The sequence below is a fragment of the Eptatretus burgeri genome, chromosome 5 (genome assembly GCF_056783735.1).
Source record: "Eptatretus burgeri isolate ZD-2024b chromosome 5, Ebu_testis_v1, whole genome shotgun sequence".
NCBI lineage: Eukaryota > Metazoa > Chordata > Myxini > Myxiniformes > Myxinidae > Eptatretus > Eptatretus burgeri.
Window position 1 is genome coordinate 94,359,119 of NC_140965.1, and position 16,828 is coordinate 94,375,946.

Sequence of the window (16,828 nt, forward strand, 5' to 3'; positions counted from 1 at the left end):
AATGTGGAGCGAATGTGTGTTGGATATGCTAGCTGTCAGATTTGACTATTAGTATAAGCAATGAGTGTTGTGTGTGTTCTCGGAAGTCAATTTGACCTGGCCGGGGCTAATAAAACCGCTGGTAGCCCAAGTGATTGGATGAAAAATTTTGAAATCGAGTTTGGAAACTTGGGTATGATTAAAAGAAATTGGGAATTGAAAGTTGAAGAGGTGAACTTGTTTTTGAAAGTGTTCTTAAAGGAAGCTAGTTTTTTTTGTTTTTTTTAGTGCAGTGAAGGTTATGGTCATTATGGGTCCACTTTTTCTTGTGCTGAGGTTTCTTTCTGAAGTATTAGGTGTGCCTACTCGTCACTTCACTGATGGGTTTAATCAAAAGACAGCATGTTGTACTTCACAAATATATTGCACGTCTATCTGTGAATCTCAATGAGGATGTAAAAATGAAGTGAAGCACTTAAAAGAAGGATCTTTTATAACACGTAGCTGTTGTTGTCATGACTGGTTTGTTAGCTCCTTCTGTATATTTTATACAAGCAAATAAAACTCGTCGCTTATATTAAGAGAGTGGGGGTGGTGGGGTGGGTGGGGCAGAGAGAGAGAGAAGAGGGGGAGAGATAGAGAGGGGGATAGAGAGAGAGGAGAGAGAGAAAGAGAGAGAATGGAGGGAGGGGAGAGTGAAGAAGGGAAGGGGTAGAGAGTGGGGAAATAGAGGGAGCAAGGAGGGTGGGGGTCTGAGAAAGGGGTGGAGAGTGATGAATTGGGAGGGGGTGGAGCAACGCTTCGCCACACATCGCTATACACTCCAGGAGGTCGGTGGTACAGGGAGGCTGTAGGAGTGAAGAGGATGGGGGGGGGGGGAGGAGGGGAAAGTGGGAAGGGGAAGGGGGTGTTTTTGGACTTGTGTTTTGTACTGTAAATTGAGGGGAAGTGGGGGGTGGGGGATGCTCCTTTTTGCTGGCATAGGCACATGATTGAATAAAATGGGGTACATTAATACAGCATGTTCAAACAGGATAAAAAAAGAAAAGTGATTAAAAAAAATCACTTTCAAGCAGCACATACCATTTTTAAAGAGATAATAACATGGGCTTCTCTTGAGGTGTGCAACTCGAACTGTGATCTCTCTGCGGGGGTCACACACATAAAATAACACCCCTCCAGCAACTGCACCCACCGCCAAGCCCAATCCCGCAGTCCAAACCCCGAAACCTGGCTCAGGCCAAGAGACCCTCAAGCCCATCCAACCATCGCTGCAATACTTCTAAACACAGACACGTAAGCGTTTCGTACCTTTATTTAATTTCAGCACATGTTTTACAACCAAAATGTGATAAGTCCCAGAATCTCTCAACCCGAGCCGAATCCCAACAACTCAGACCACATAATCGAATCCAGCAGCAGCCCTGACTATCAAAAAGTTCCCATCTGCCAACCTGCACACTCCCCGATACTCCGGCCTCAAAACTCAACACAAACACCACAGCACAACATACCATCTCCACACCACAACACAACCACCTGTGGGAACTTATCATAACCACCCATTGTTTATCACTTCATGAAAGTTGAAGGAGGGGTGAGAGAGGGAGGAGGGGTATTAAGAAGTTTAAATTTTGAAATTCAGCTCAGATTAAGAGATTTTAGAGGTTATTGCATGTGCGGAAATGAAATAAAGTGATGAACACTGGTGTCTCTGGGCATTTATAAGCATTGTGATGTATCCATGATTCATAAGGATGAAGATGAGGCATTCGATGGATGAGAGTGAGGAAAGTGAAAAAAAATTTTGAGCACTTTGTCATTAAGAAACTGTTGTAGCCTTTTTCAAGTCAAGGCATTGTTGAGCAGGCCCCCTAAAAATTGCTCAATTAAGATCCCTGTGAGGGACAGCAAGGTGACCAAGGATGACTCCTTGATAAAGGATAATTATATAAGGCCATTAATTATACCTTCAGAAGAGGTATTTAAATTCACCCAAACACCCAATTTTCACTCTTGCACTTCCTTGGAGTTCTCTTCATTTATCTTTATGATTAAATGGACACAAATCTTTGCTTCAAATAAATTGATTATTAACTTTTCAACGGTAATTTAGAAAAAAATTATTAATCCACGACATTAGGAACCGCTACATTAAAGCTCGAGGTCCTGCTTCTTCTTCAATTCCGGAAAGACTGGCCTTTAAAACAGGCATCTTTATGATTAAATGGACACAAATATTTTTCCAAGTAAATCAATTATTAGCTTTCCAACCAAGTAAATTGATTATTCGCTCTCCAACCAAGTAAATTGATTATTCGCTTTCCAACCAAGTAAATAGATTATTCCCATTCCAACCAAGTAAATTGATTTCTAGCTTTCCAATGGTACCATTTTCATGATGCTACGACAGCAGGAACTGCTACATTAAAACTCAAGTTCCTGCTTCTTCTTCTTCTTCCATAAGAAAAGACTGGCTTTTTAAACAGGCTTCTAATTAAAGGGACACAAATCTTTGTTCCAAGTAAATTGATGATTAGTTTTCCAACGGTACCATTTTTATTATTCTACTAGATAACCCGTGAACCTGTTAGGTTCCTGTTGTGACAGCGGTTGATAAAAAAATCATTTCAAAAAAGTTAATTAATTAATTTTTTTTATTTTTAAATCGCTCCAGCGAACTATACCGCTGAGGTTGTTTGTATTGATCTAAATTAAAAATTCCGAAGAGTACTTCACTGAATCGGGAATTGATTTTTTAATAATTATTTTTGTTGCCCGATTTTAACGAAACTTGATACTGCACACCGCAGTAGAATGGTAAGTAAGGTGGGCCTAAGATGTTTGCGTATAGGATAAAGGACAAACAAACAAACAAACAAACAAACGAACAAACACACATACATGCAAACATATTCTATTTTCTTAGTATAGTAGATAGATGACAACAGGAACCCTTCAGAAAGAAGCGTGACACATGGACGGATGGACGCTTCTCTTTTTACCCGTTTGATGGAGGCTACATTTTCACCCTGGTCTGTTGGGTCGCCGAAATAGGTGACCCTTTTTGTCAGTAATTCTGTCAGATTGTTTGGATGTTTGTTTGGATGTTTGTTCGTTTGTCATCAGCATAATTGGTAGTAAACGTGGGCGGATTTTGACCAAACTCGGGTGGTAGGTACATCTTATGACCAAGTGCTTTAGAAATTGTGATGGTTGCTAGGGACGCTTTGGTTCCCCAGCAACAACCGAAAAACCTTCAAAATCGGTACCGTTCACGCGAAATCAATTCCGAAAGCCATTATCCCACGTAGGGTTATGAAATTTGGCACAAATGATCTACAGGTGATGCTCTATCAAATATATTCCGGTTTTTGTGATATATGGAATACTTTACCCGCAGCGCGCCCTACAATTAGGGTATGCGCAAAAATTGGGGAAAATTGAAGGCCCCCTCGCGACCAGGTGAGTGCATCGATACGAATGAAACTTTGCAGGTTCATGGTACTCAATAAGTTCTACAACTTTGCCTTAGGACATATTGACCGATTTCGCTTCGGTCAGGGGTCAAAGGTCAATTAGTGCAAAAATCGATAACATGCGAGAGCTGGAGGTGCCTTCGCGCCAAATGCTACTCCTCCTATGGTTATGGTCGGATGGTCATGAAAATTCACACTAATCGTCTGGAATACATTGTGCACAAACGATCGAGCCGGATTTTCGATTTAGATCTTTGTTCACCCACAGCACCCCCTCGAACTTTGGGGATTTCCGATTTCAAACCGCATTTTCGGTACTTTTCATTCAAATGGATACTGAGTAGTTATCAGTAGATGTAACTGGATGAGATTTGATATGCATAATCTTAAGGTGATTTCCTATCCGCTATATGACATCCATTTTGCTCTATATCTTATAGTTTCCATGCTTGGCGACCCATCGCCACCTACCGGCTTGTTTGTCTGCTTGTTTGTCTGTGAGCAAGATTCTCTCAAAATATTTTGGACGGATTCCGATGAAATTTGATAGACAGGTTGGGTGTGTGACAAGGACAAATCGATTAGGTTTTGGTGAAGATCTGAATCCGGATCTGAGAAATTTTTTTTTTAGTGATTCTTCACCATTGAGAGATCGGGCCAAAAACAATTATAACACATTATCTCAAAAGGTTATTGATGCATTCTGACGAAACTTGGTGGACAGGTTGGGAGTGCCACTAGGAAGATGTGATTCGATTTTGGCGCAGATTTGAGTCCGGAGCCGGATACGATAATTATTTATTTTTAAGTGATTCTTCATCATTGAGAGATTGGGCCAAAAACTATATATATATAGGATGATATTTCAAAAAGTTATGGACGAGTTACGACAAAGCTCGGTGGATGAGTTGGTTAGGTGACAAGAACAAGCCGACTAGATTTTGGTCAAGGTCCGGATGCACATCTGGCCTTTCAGTGGGATACAAAACGTAAACTGCTCAGCCTGGCAGAGGTATGTGCTCTATAAAGTTCTGTTCTAGTTAGTAATCGATTCGCATGCATTTCAAGGGTGTCCCCAAAACTATGAAGTTGTTTTTTTTCTCTCTTTTTTTCTTTGTAAGCCCAGTTTCTTTAAACCCTTGGAGTGAGTCCATTGTAAAAGTGAACTGGCCGGCAGCTGATTTTCCCTTGTGTGTTGCGGGGTTGCTGCTGTGGCTTTACATCTGAATTTGGTTTTGGACAGGGAAAATGCATTGTATCAGTTGCTTTATTTCAATATGGACCGAATGCTTTGTCATCTTCACTTTGACTTGTAACACCTCATGCATAGTTCCCACTCCACCCTTATGAGAATATTAAGAAGACCTTCACGAGCCGCAGCCTTAAAGATGTCTACTTGCGGAGACTTAAGGATTTAGTCTCGTCTCAAATAACGATAGTTGTTGTGCAAAGGAACACATAGGACAGAGGGGGAAATGTTCCGTAATATGGGTTTATTTTTCTTACACCGAGTCCGATGTGGCATGGTTGTTGTTAGTCTTGTAACCTTCAGGTTTTCTTTGTTCAAGGCATGGTCTTGCTGTCACTGCACTTTGTCCTTACGTCAGTTAACACAATGTTGGAAACCTCATCGCATATTGTTTGGGTTTGTGACTTTGTGTTGAGGGCTGAGGGTATTGTTTGCACAAAATGGCTTAATAAGATTGGTTTGTTTGCTCAATTATCCTTATGTATCATTCTTCACAGGATTCATAGAACCCCCGGGGCTGCTTTTTGAAAAAGGGTCTTTCGGCAGGTTGTGAGTTATGGAAACAAAGGTGTTTAGCTGTTTTCGGTCAAGCGGTGTGGGGATTCTGCCTCTTTATTGCACTTTTCATGAAGGAGGCCTCTATGAATTGTAAGAGCAGAGGCAAACAACGTGCATGGGAAGGGTGATGATACGGAGGGTTGTTGTTTACTTAGCTAAGGAGTGCTCTGGGTTTGGTGCAACACAATGTATTTGATGTTGTTTCATGATTCATTTTTTTCCTTTCCATGTTTTCTTTTCTTATTTTTTTGTTACTTAATAGCCATGCGTTGATGACCTGTTGGTGCTTGGGTAATGCTTTGGTATGCCGTGTACGGTGTTTGCTCTGATTTGTTTATTGTACGATTTTTCTTGTGATGGACCTTTTAAAACATAATATCATTAAGACAGAAACAGCTCAGCTCCTTGTATGACCATACATTCTGTCCTTAGGGGCAAGGCATGCGAGTGTATTTCCTTGATGAGATTTTCATGACTTGGCTTCGCCATGTATTTTAGTCTTTTGGCGAAAATTAATATGTCCCGATTTGTGGTGATGATGTTAAAAAAAATTTAACATTAAAGGGAATTTCTCAATTGAGAAACAGTCGGCTACCATCCAGGACTGGTGTCAGTGTGAGTTTGTCAAAATCCATGTGGTCATTGCATGCTTCCTCCTTTGGTTGGTACTCTATGTCAATGACCCGTGGAAATCTCTTACTCTTCTCCAGTTTAATCAGTTTAATCTTAGTTTAATCAATCCAGCCTCCTCCAACCCTATGCAATACGTAATAAATGCATACATAGTAAAAAGATGGTGAATCAGGATTTTAGCAAAACATAGAAAACTAGAAGGGCATTCGGTAGAGCCCATACATCCACCAGGCTGAACAGTTTGTTTTGTCTCCCACTGTAAGCCAGATCCACATCCGGACCTTAACTAAAATCGAATCGGCTTGTCCTTGTCACTTGACAACTCATTGACCAAGTTTTGTCAAAACTTGTCCGCAACTTTTTGAAATATCATACAGACAGACAGACAGGCGTGAAAACATAACCTCTGACTACCTTCGGTGGCAGAGGTAATAAAAATAAATACATTTAGGATATCTTGATTGTTATGTGGGATACAACAGAATCTAGTGGGATACAACAATCTTTGTATGTATAGTGTTTCTAAAACTTTCCCTTTCACCTGTAAACGATGTATCTTTTGTCCCTCATGACTTAGATTTCTGTGTTTGGAACTTAACACACTGAGATAAAACAGTGACTCATAAATAACCCAGGAATTCAACTGGAGACGAAAGCTTATCTCTTACAGAGTGGCCCGCAAAATCATTACACATTTACAATTGCGATTGAAACGTTTTCTTGTGTACAATTATGAAAACTTCTTTTTTTTTTAATGTAAAAGGATGTAGGGATGATGTGCATAAAAGTAATGTTGAAGCCAGTTGAGGAAGACCAGATTGGCCACCAGAGCAGAGACGGTGCCATCCCAAAAATTTGAAAAAGTTGCATCAACGGCACATACATTCCCAAATAAAAGAGATAACAGTGTAGGCCAGATGACAAGCAGAAGGCGATATGAGGAGGATGGGAGTTGAGTGCTCTCCAGAGGGTGGACAGAGGGATGGTGGAAAAGTGGCTGCAATTGTGCGGGGAGGAGCTGTGCAATGAAGCAAGGGTTTGGAATGTTGAGCATCACTGGGGACCCGGTCACCAGAGTCACTGAGGACCCAGCAGTAAAGGCGTGGTGAGACACAGGGGGAGGAGACACAGAACCACCCCAATGGGGAGGGGGAATAAACCAGACTTATTGTCGTGGCCCAAGTGAAAACTGCTCCATAGATGGAGGGGTTAAAAATGGTGGATGATAACGGGCAGAAGGACAGAGGGGAGCAGAGGGGTGAAGGAGAGGAGGATGATGAGGATGATGAGGAGCAACGAAGACTCGAAGAAGAGCTGGCAAACAAAGTAGTGGAGATGAGATTGACACTATTCAGGGAAAGGCCACAACTATACAAAATAGAAACCAACCGACGGACAACCTGGTTGGGGGAACCAACAAAGCTGGTTGGGAGAACCAACGAAGCACTCAATAGATTGATTGGTACCAACATCATCTCCATGAAAGGAACTCAACACCGTCAGCTTTGCATACTCAAAAAAATAACGGGAAAACAACATTGCAAGAAGAACAAACCAGCGCATACAGGCAGAGACAAGGCACTACCATGGAAACGGAGGTAGAGACACACAGGGAGCAACTGAGAAAAAAGAAACAGGACAAATACAGCAATTTATTAGGGGAAATCGAAGCCCAAAGCTAATGAGGAGAATCCAAAATATAAAAAAAAACAATTACAAAATTGGAAATAAAGACTTCTGTTACTGCCAAATGGTTGCTCAAAGCAAAATCAAAATGGAAATGATCGCAACAAAGGCACAAAAATAAAAAACTATGACAAAGTCAACAAAGGGAGGAAACAAAACTGCATATTTGAAAATAACCCAAAAATATATTTGAACTGTGGAAATGAAAGCAAAGCAAATCAAATCCTCCACCTCCGCCCCCCCCCCCCCCGAGATAAACTAAAACATTTCTGGAAAGGAATCTATGAAGACCCAAAGGAACATAACAAAGAGGCAGATTGGATCCAAAACTTGGAGAAAAGAAAACATCAAAAATAAATGCCTTAAGTTATATTTAATGAAAAATGAATAAATAAATAAATGAGCAAAAATGCCAAACTTTAAAAGCCCGGATGGAATTCCAAACTTCTGGCTAAAGCAACTAGATGCTCCACACAATCATCATGCTCAAGCATTCAACAAACTTATCCAAGGGGAGGACACCTTGGAATAAGTGGCTTACAGAAGGTAACACCTTCCTAATCCCAAAATCTGAAGACACCCAACGACCTCATAAGTATAGACCAATAACCTGTTTACCAACAACGTACAAAATTCTGAAGGGAATCCCTCATGGAAATGATATACCATCACCTAACACAATAAGGAGGCAGAGAGGCAGAACATAAGGGATGTAAGGGAGGATGCTATTGAACAATAGACCACCTACTACTAAAAAAGGCCTTACTCTAAAATTGCAACACAAGAAGAACCAAATTATCCACAGCATGGAAATACTACAAAAAAGCTTTTGATAATGTCCCACATTCATGGATGATAGAATGCATACAATTGTACAAAGTAAATACCCAAATAATCAACCTGATAGAGAAAGCAATGGAGCTTTTTTTGCCTGGCCCTGGACCCACCGAGCAACCTCATTAATAAGCAAGGACATGGATATATCCTGACATCAAATAAGAGAAAGTACAAAGAGGTAAAAAGGTGACACATCTACTTTACATTTTGCACCAATTTTGCAGCATTTTATAACTCTTTGCACCAAGCGACGAAAAATTGGCAGAACAATTGAAATCAGTGAAATAGTACTCTAATGACTTTAAAATGGAATTTGGCCAAGTATACATTCATCCAAGGTAGACCAACAAAAACGGACAACATCAAAATTTACACAAATACAACAATGCAGAAGCTGGACAACGAAGCATCATACAAATAAAAACGAAGCATCATACTCGGAGTAGAAGAGGGCCACCAAATATGTCACAAGCAAAATGTGCAAAACAATTACCAAAGAATACCTGCGTAGAACGAGGCTGATCCTGAAAACGTATCTTTCTCCAGGGAACAAAATCAAAGCTATAAACCAACTCGCAATGCCAGTATTCCAGTACAGCTGCGGAATAATAAACTGGTTCAATCAAAAATCAAAAACTTAAATATCAAAACAAGGAAACTCCTCACCATCCACAAAATGTTTTGCAAAAACCAATGCATCCCGAGAATGTACCTACCGAGACAAGAAGGAGGTGATGGAGCTCAACCAAGTGCACAGAATGACAACTGTAGGATTGGCTGAACACGTGGAAAGTGCACCAGACTACCGAATCCAATTTGTAAGCGAACACGAAGACAACAAACCAGAGAAGGTATCCCTAACCCACCTTGCAAAAAAATTCCAAAGACAGGTGTGAATGGAAGATGTCACACAAGAGACCGAAACAACAGTGAATACAGCCCCAACAATTGCGAAAAAAGACAAAAGAAAAATATTTTATGAAATATCAACAGATGTACAGACAACTGGGAAAACAACAAAAGAGCATGAAGGTATATAAAAAAAAGAGTGGGACTGATTGGGAATAGACAAAGAAGGCTCTTTTGAATGGCGAAGAAGAGGTCAGCTCATCTGGGATGGAGAATGAATCATTATGGATGTCCAAGATTGAGGACACTGCACAAATGGCTTTAAGAAGATGATGGAACTGAGTCAATCGGACAAGTGTACTGTAGGTTCTGCAAGGTAGAAACAGAAAGTATGAGCCACCTCTTACCAGGATGTAAAAAACTCATGTCAGAGTAGTTGTACACCCAAAGGCACAGCAAGGTATGTAGAGTAATCCACTGCCACATCTGCAAAAGTCTCAATATTCCTTGTTGTGATACTTCCTTTTAGTGTGCTGGTTATGATGATGGTGTTTAAACCAGAACAAAAGGAAACTCACTCACCTTTAAAACGCAATGATGTGTTGTAAATGAAGACCATTTGATTAATTAATCCTCCGTTGTGTATCCAGCTTCCATTGTAATCCCCTTCGCTCAATTGTCTTGATGATGTCGGACAAAAGTCACGATTAAATATTGACGTGCTGAGTGATTCGTGAATGAGAAAAAGGCTTGTAAGGAAAAGCGCATGAGCCTCTAACATGTCGGTATGACAAGCTCTCATGATGTGAACCTTGCAGTGTCCTCTACGTCAATTGGTTCTCTGGAAAAACTCCACTGAATGGCTACTAGTGTTCACACGTTTGCTTTATTAGAAATATTAGCAAGATTAATGTTAGTGTTTAATAAAATAAAAATTAATGAGTCACTACACAAGCTCCTTCCTGGATCGATGACCAAAGAGAGACGATTGATGTTGATGTAGACGTCAGCCCTAATTTAATGCCTGCACAAATCTCTTAGGCCAATGGACATGAACAAGTTTTCTACACGTCTGATGTAGTTGGCGGTGGTAAAGCGGTTGATGCAGATGTCGATGGGGCTGAACTCTCTGCTCTTGTGTGTTGGCTCGCAGGAACATGGGAGTCAATGTAGCTGGAGTTTGTTCTGTAATGGCAGTAGGATGAGTTGCACCAGACTCTATCCATGTAGGCAGCTTTCAGCTTGTCTAAACTGACTGTTTCAGACTTCCCATGAAAATCAATGATGAAGTACTTGTCCTTCCTTGTAATGCCTCGGAAGGGGCCCCAGTAGAGAGGTTGCAGACAAGCCCTGACAGTATCATCACGTACAAGACAAAATATATTTGGGCAGATGTGTGGAACTCTGCTGAGCTTTGGTGGGGATGTGATGGAACTCATTCACTCATTGTCCTTCGCAACCTGTCCACATAATTGCTTGGGTCCAAACTGGTGTGAATGTTCGGCGGAGCAACAAGTTGCCCAGGAAGGTGAAGTACTGAGTGGTGTGAATTTTCCATCCAGTGGTGTGGGTCTGCTTGTGCTCTGACTGAGGACTTAAGCTGTCGATGGAACTCTTCGACAAGCCCGTTTGCAGCGGGGTAAGACGTAGTTCTGGTGGGTTTACTTCCAAGTAACTCGGTCAGTGTTTTGAAAAGTGTGGACTCGAACTGTGTCCTCTGTCAGTAGTGATAATAGATGGGGGCACCAAACACTAACCCATCTGGAAACGAAAACTTTGGCTACGGTCTCCGCCAATATGTCAGGTTTTCGGCCAACTTGTAAAACGGTCAACGGAATCGTTTTGAATTGTGAAATTTTCGAGAAGTTGTGGACCTTCCCGCTATAAAATTCAGTCGATTCGCGTTCAAACCAAGAACTGAGCTTAAACCACTTTTGAGGTTATAGACTGTCTGTCTGAAAAGAATAAGAATAAGAATTAGAAAACAGCTATTGTATTTCGAGTCGGTTAGTTTTGTAGTTGAGCATTGTTGTCCAAAAAGTTTAGTTCATGTTATTGGATATTAAATCCTCCAGAGACGACTTGTAGGTCCTTTTTTGGTTTGAAAGTTTGTATCTTGGGAGATTGTCTTCGAGGATTTGTATTGTATTAAACCCAGATGGAGTATCCACGCCATCCCTACATAGGTTACATCTCTCCGTACTACAGTCTCGCGACTTCCTGAAAAAGCAACAATGTGTTCATAAGATATCGACGATATACTTCCGAGATTTATAGGTCGTGAACGACAACAAGATGTGTCTAAGTTTGAGCGAGTAATCACCGCCTGCCGATACCCCGACCTGCAATGGAAGGACAACATTTTTATTTGTGGGGACATGTTGTTCAAGAAAATCGGAAAACTTGTAAGAATCGCATCCAGGTCAACTGTTCTATTCTCCAAGGGACTGTCCTGTACTGTGTTCGGAACCTGCCATGGCATGCAGGGACTCTGAGGTTAGGGTGTCAGAGTGGTTGGGATTAATCACAGTTGTATCGCAATTTTAAATGTGGCATTTGTATGTATTTGTGACCACAATGACCTGGAGGTACACACACTCGCCTCTAAGCTGTGTAGCCTGGGTTCGATTCCCGACTCAGCTATAAACTGTCATCCCAGTGTTTCACAGGCACAGTGATTCATCAACGTGTGCGCCAGTCCCTTGGATGGACTTTGAACTGTACGTCCCATCTGACGGAATTAGTTGGTGGACGATAAAGATCCTACAGTGTCCTTCATGAATAGTGGCCATCACCGACACCAAGTACATATTACAAATTCCTGCTGTCACATACAGGGGGCACTGCATCAGCAGCACAGCTGCATCCCCAGCAATGGTGCAAGCAGCAGCCAGAGGCTGCATATAACAGAATTAATGAATGAACAGCACAAATTAATTCAAATCTTGCCAACCAGGCATCAAAATCACCGATGATAATTTGTATACCCTGACAATACCCCCAATATTTAACGTCCACCAACTAATGCCCATTGACAGGATGCCCAGTTTAACGTCCATCTGAGGGATGACACATACACATTGATGAATCACCCTGTCTGTGAACCACCAGGGTGACAGTTTATAGCTGGGTCGGGATTCGAACTCAGGCTAGACAGCTTAAAGGCAAGTGTGTGTACTTCTCGGCCATCCTGCCAGCTCTTGTTCATTATTAATGAAAGCAAAGCACTGTACCTGCCCTTTTACAGGAGCAGGCTTGTCAGATATGAGCTGCAACTTTCAAGTGTGTGTGCAATAGAAAGGGCTTGTGGTTTTTGATCTCAAACACCATCCCTCTGAAGATGTCTTATCACGATTCAGTGCCACAGTGAGAACAGATTCAAAGGGCCTGGGCAAGCAATGCTCAGTGTAGGGCTTTGGTGCAAGTGGGTGTGAGTACAAAGTGTTCGACGTTCTCAGCTGTCATGTTAGTCTTTATTCACAAGCTGTGGCTCAAAGAGAGACATCCACCATCCACGCGGTATTTGACTTGTCTTGATCCTCACAATCAGGTCCCAGAAGTTGAAGTATATACTTATGGTGTGACTGCGCTGTTGCAATGTGAATCGTGAAGCCAAACTTGGCTGCAACTGGCTTGCTGTAGCTCGAGGAAACTTTCTTTTATCTTCTCCTAGCAGATGGGTGGGGGAAGGGGAGGTGGTGGTGGGAGTCAGAGAACTGTCTATAAACAAGACACTCTACTCCCTCCACTCACATGGCTTTCATGGCTCCCTCATGAGGCTTTCGTGGTTTTGTTCTCCCTTCCTCACCAAATTCTCGTTTTCTGCTGCAATCAACCTCTCCTCATCCATTGTGTTGGCATACCCAAAGGTTCAGTTCTTGGTTCTCATTGTTAGCATCCCCCAGGGAGGTTAATTCCTTGCTCACCTTGTGAAAAATCCACCGGCATTGCGTTTCTCCATCTATGCACTGTCTCTTAGCCATCTTTAATATTCAATCTCATGACTTCTCCTACCACCGCTATGCTAATATTATGCAACTCTTCCTCACCCCCTCGGCCTTTCTCCCAACATCTACACCACAGAAATTGCTTCAGTGCCATTTCCAACTGGATGATCATTTAAAACCTAAAACTCGATATCAACGAGACTAAACTCTTCTTGCCATCTGACTTGTGTCCCCCTCCATGTTCATAGTCACAATCGACAACACGACCCTCACCCTTACCTCTCCACTCATGCATGCTCCCTTGGCATCACCCTAAACTCTATTATCTCAATCAATCTCCACAATTAACACTCTGCCAGAACCTACCACTTCCTTTACAACACTTGCAGAATTAATTGCATGGTTTTCTCAGTTACAACCACAACTATCACCACCAACTTTCATGTGCTTCTCACTTCTCACTTATTGTGATCACCTCCTTGCTGATCTTCATTCATCCAAGCATGACCCCCTACAGTTCCTTCAAAAAAGTTCTGCCAGACTAGATCTCCAGACCCTGCCCTCATCCACAATTTGCCTCCATCCTCACCACTCCTTTGCACCCTAAACTGGCTCCCCATATATGCCTGTAAACATGGACCGTACTGGACTCTGTAACTTTAAAAATCCTCCAGTTTGCTGCTTCCTGAACTGTCTGTCTCTTGTTTTCTCCCACTCTCTCCCCATTTGACCCCTCTCTGCATGTACACCACACAACTTGCTGGACCCCCCCACCCCTCTCCAATCCCCACCCTCATCACAAATAAATTGGGGGAAAAGTAGGAAAAATACAGATACAAAAAAAATTCCCCTATTTTTTTCCGTATGAAAATATATTTTAAAAGTGAGTTTTGGAACAAAAAAAATATGAAAAAGAGCAGAATTTTAATTTTTTTTGTAAAGAGCAATTTTTGGAACAAAAAATATGGAGAAAAAATAGGAGAAAAAATATTTTAAAAAATTTCAGCAACCCACAGGGCTTGAAGTCAGGATACTAGGATCCTCAGCCTAACCCCCTAACCACTGTGGGATCCTCAGCCAACCACCCTTACCACTTTAGGATCCTCAGCCAACTACCCTAACCACTTTAGGATCCTCAGCCAACCACCCTTACCACTTTAGGATCCTCAGCCAACCACCCAAACCACGAAGCCAACACCAGGCTATAAACAAATGTGAAAAATAGATTTTAAATAGCCAGTTTCGAACAAAAAATAGGGAAATAATTTGGAGAAAAATATATCTGAAATAGGCCATTTTTGAACAAAACAAATCGTGAAAAAATAGCAGCCACTTTGTTGTAAAACAACAAAGTTAAGAAAAATCGTGAAAAAATAGCACATTTGGTGTAAATCAAACAATGTAGAGAAAAATCGTGAAAAAAATAGCAAATTTGGTGCAAAACAAACAATGTAGAGAAAAATAGTGAAAAATTAGCAAATTTGGTGCAAAACAAACAATGTAGAGAAAAATAGTGAAAAAATAGCAACCAATTTGATAGATGAAGACAAAGTATGGAAAAAGAGTGAAATAAGTAGCAATAAAATTTTGAAAAAATATCGTCAAAAAATAGCTCTGCAACCACCAAAATCTCCATCTTTTTGCTATTTTTGTGAGAAAAAGTTTTTAAATAGCACTGAAATACCAAAAATAGCCTAAAAATATGGGGACATTTTTTTTTGCTTGCTGCAAATCGACTAGAGAATCCTCTGTCCTCTGTCTCCATCCCCATTTCAACACAGTAAAACTTAGTTGATCATCAACACAACAGTTAATAATTCAACATAGTTTCTAATCATCTACTTATATAAAACATCTACCACAGTGTGTATTTGTGTGTTTGTCTGTCCCCCTTCTTAAGGGTGATTTGAGTAGGGTTTTAAAGGCCAATCTATTTCCATGACTGTACGTTCACTGCGGTCTATTTTTGAGGATAAAAAACTCAAAAAACATTTTCCATAAAAGAGTAATCATCTCTTTTCTATCGCATTTGTAGATGGTGACTTGCAAACTGAGCCTCAATGGCAGTGTTCAGAAGTGTTTAAAAAAAAATAACAATAAATACAAGGTGCAGGGAGATAAAATTTGCTGCATGTGATGTGCATTTACATCCGTAGTTTGTCTAATTAATAAAGAACATATAAGCACATCTGAAGCTAGGCCGAGGCTTCAGACTTTGTCATGCTCATGAGTCTGTGGGATGGTGGCAGCTGCAAGGAAGCTGATTTTGAGTTTTTGTCTTGTGCCTCCTGTGCCAATTTTCGTGCTGTTTGGTGCATTTTAACTTATCTGGAATTTACATTCCGGATAAGGTATTGTCATTGTGCAGTGGCGGTCCATCCGTATGTCTATCCGTCTCCTTTTTCGACTTCTACGGCCAAAACACTGGGCCAGTCCGGCTGAAATTTGGCAGCAACATTCCTCTCTCGACTGGTAACAGGAATTGCAAAGCTCATTCCAGTCACATTATTTAAAGAAGGTCAAAATGGCCGACTTAGAAAATTCCTTCAAAAATCTTCTTCTCCAGACCCACCAGTCAGAATGCTACCAAATTTGGGTTGCAACATTAGGACAGGTTCCTGATGTTAAATTGTGGAGGCCGTGCTGATCACTTGACCGGAAGTGTGTCAAAATGGCGGTCCCATAAATTCCTTCCAAAATCTTCTCTTGATCTACCAGTCAGAATGTTACCAAATTTGGGTTACAACATTAGGACAGGTTCCTGATGTTAAATTGTGGAGGCCGTGCTGATCACTTGACCGGAAGTGTGTCAAAATGGCGGTCCCACAAATTCCTTCCAAAATCTTCTCCTGATCTCCCAGTCAGAATGCTACCAAATTTGGGTTGCAACATTAAGCTAGGGTAGGGAGGTTAATTATATTGCAGAAGTCATGCTGATCACGTGACCGGAAGTGTGTCAAAATGGTCGACTTCGGCAACTTTTGGGAAAAATCTTGCAAATTCCTTTAAAAATCTTCTTCTCCAGAACCACCAGTCAGAATGCTACCAAATTTGTGTAATATTGTGACAGGGTCATGATGTTAAATTGCACAGGTCATGCTGATCACATGACCAGAATTGTGTCAAAATGGCCGACTTGGTCAACTTTTGGGAAAATCGCATAAGTTCCTTCAAAATCCTTCTCCAGACCCACCAGTCAGAATGCTACCAAATTTGGGCTGCAACATTAGGCCAAGGCCCAGATAAGCTACAGGTTCAGTGCTTCTATTTCCGTTTTTCTAGACTTGTGTTTCTGATTCTTGTTTTGATTCTTGGCTTGACTCTTGCTTTCAGATCTTTGCTTTTGTTTCTAACTTTTTGTTTCTTGTGTTTTTATATGCCCGATATATACATATACATATATATATATATATATATATATATATATATATATATATATATATATATATATATATATATATATATATATATATATATATATATATTGTTATGGTTGTGGAAATTCGCAAACCACCATTCAGGCCGTAGGTGAGATATCTCTGTAAGTACATGTGTAGTTAGCCCAAACCCATTGTATAGAGGGAATTTATGTGATCCATCCGGGCTGTGAC

The 16,828-nt window shown here is 41.0% G+C and overlaps 1 long non-coding RNA gene across 1 annotated transcript in view; it reads left to right on the forward strand.

Annotated features, from left to right (window-relative positions):
* The window catches only part of LOC147026984 (uncharacterized), a 56,046-nt gene that overhangs the window by 499 nt on the left and 38,719 nt on the right, over positions 1 to 16,828 (forward strand). The gene's annotated exons all lie outside the window — the stretch shown is intronic.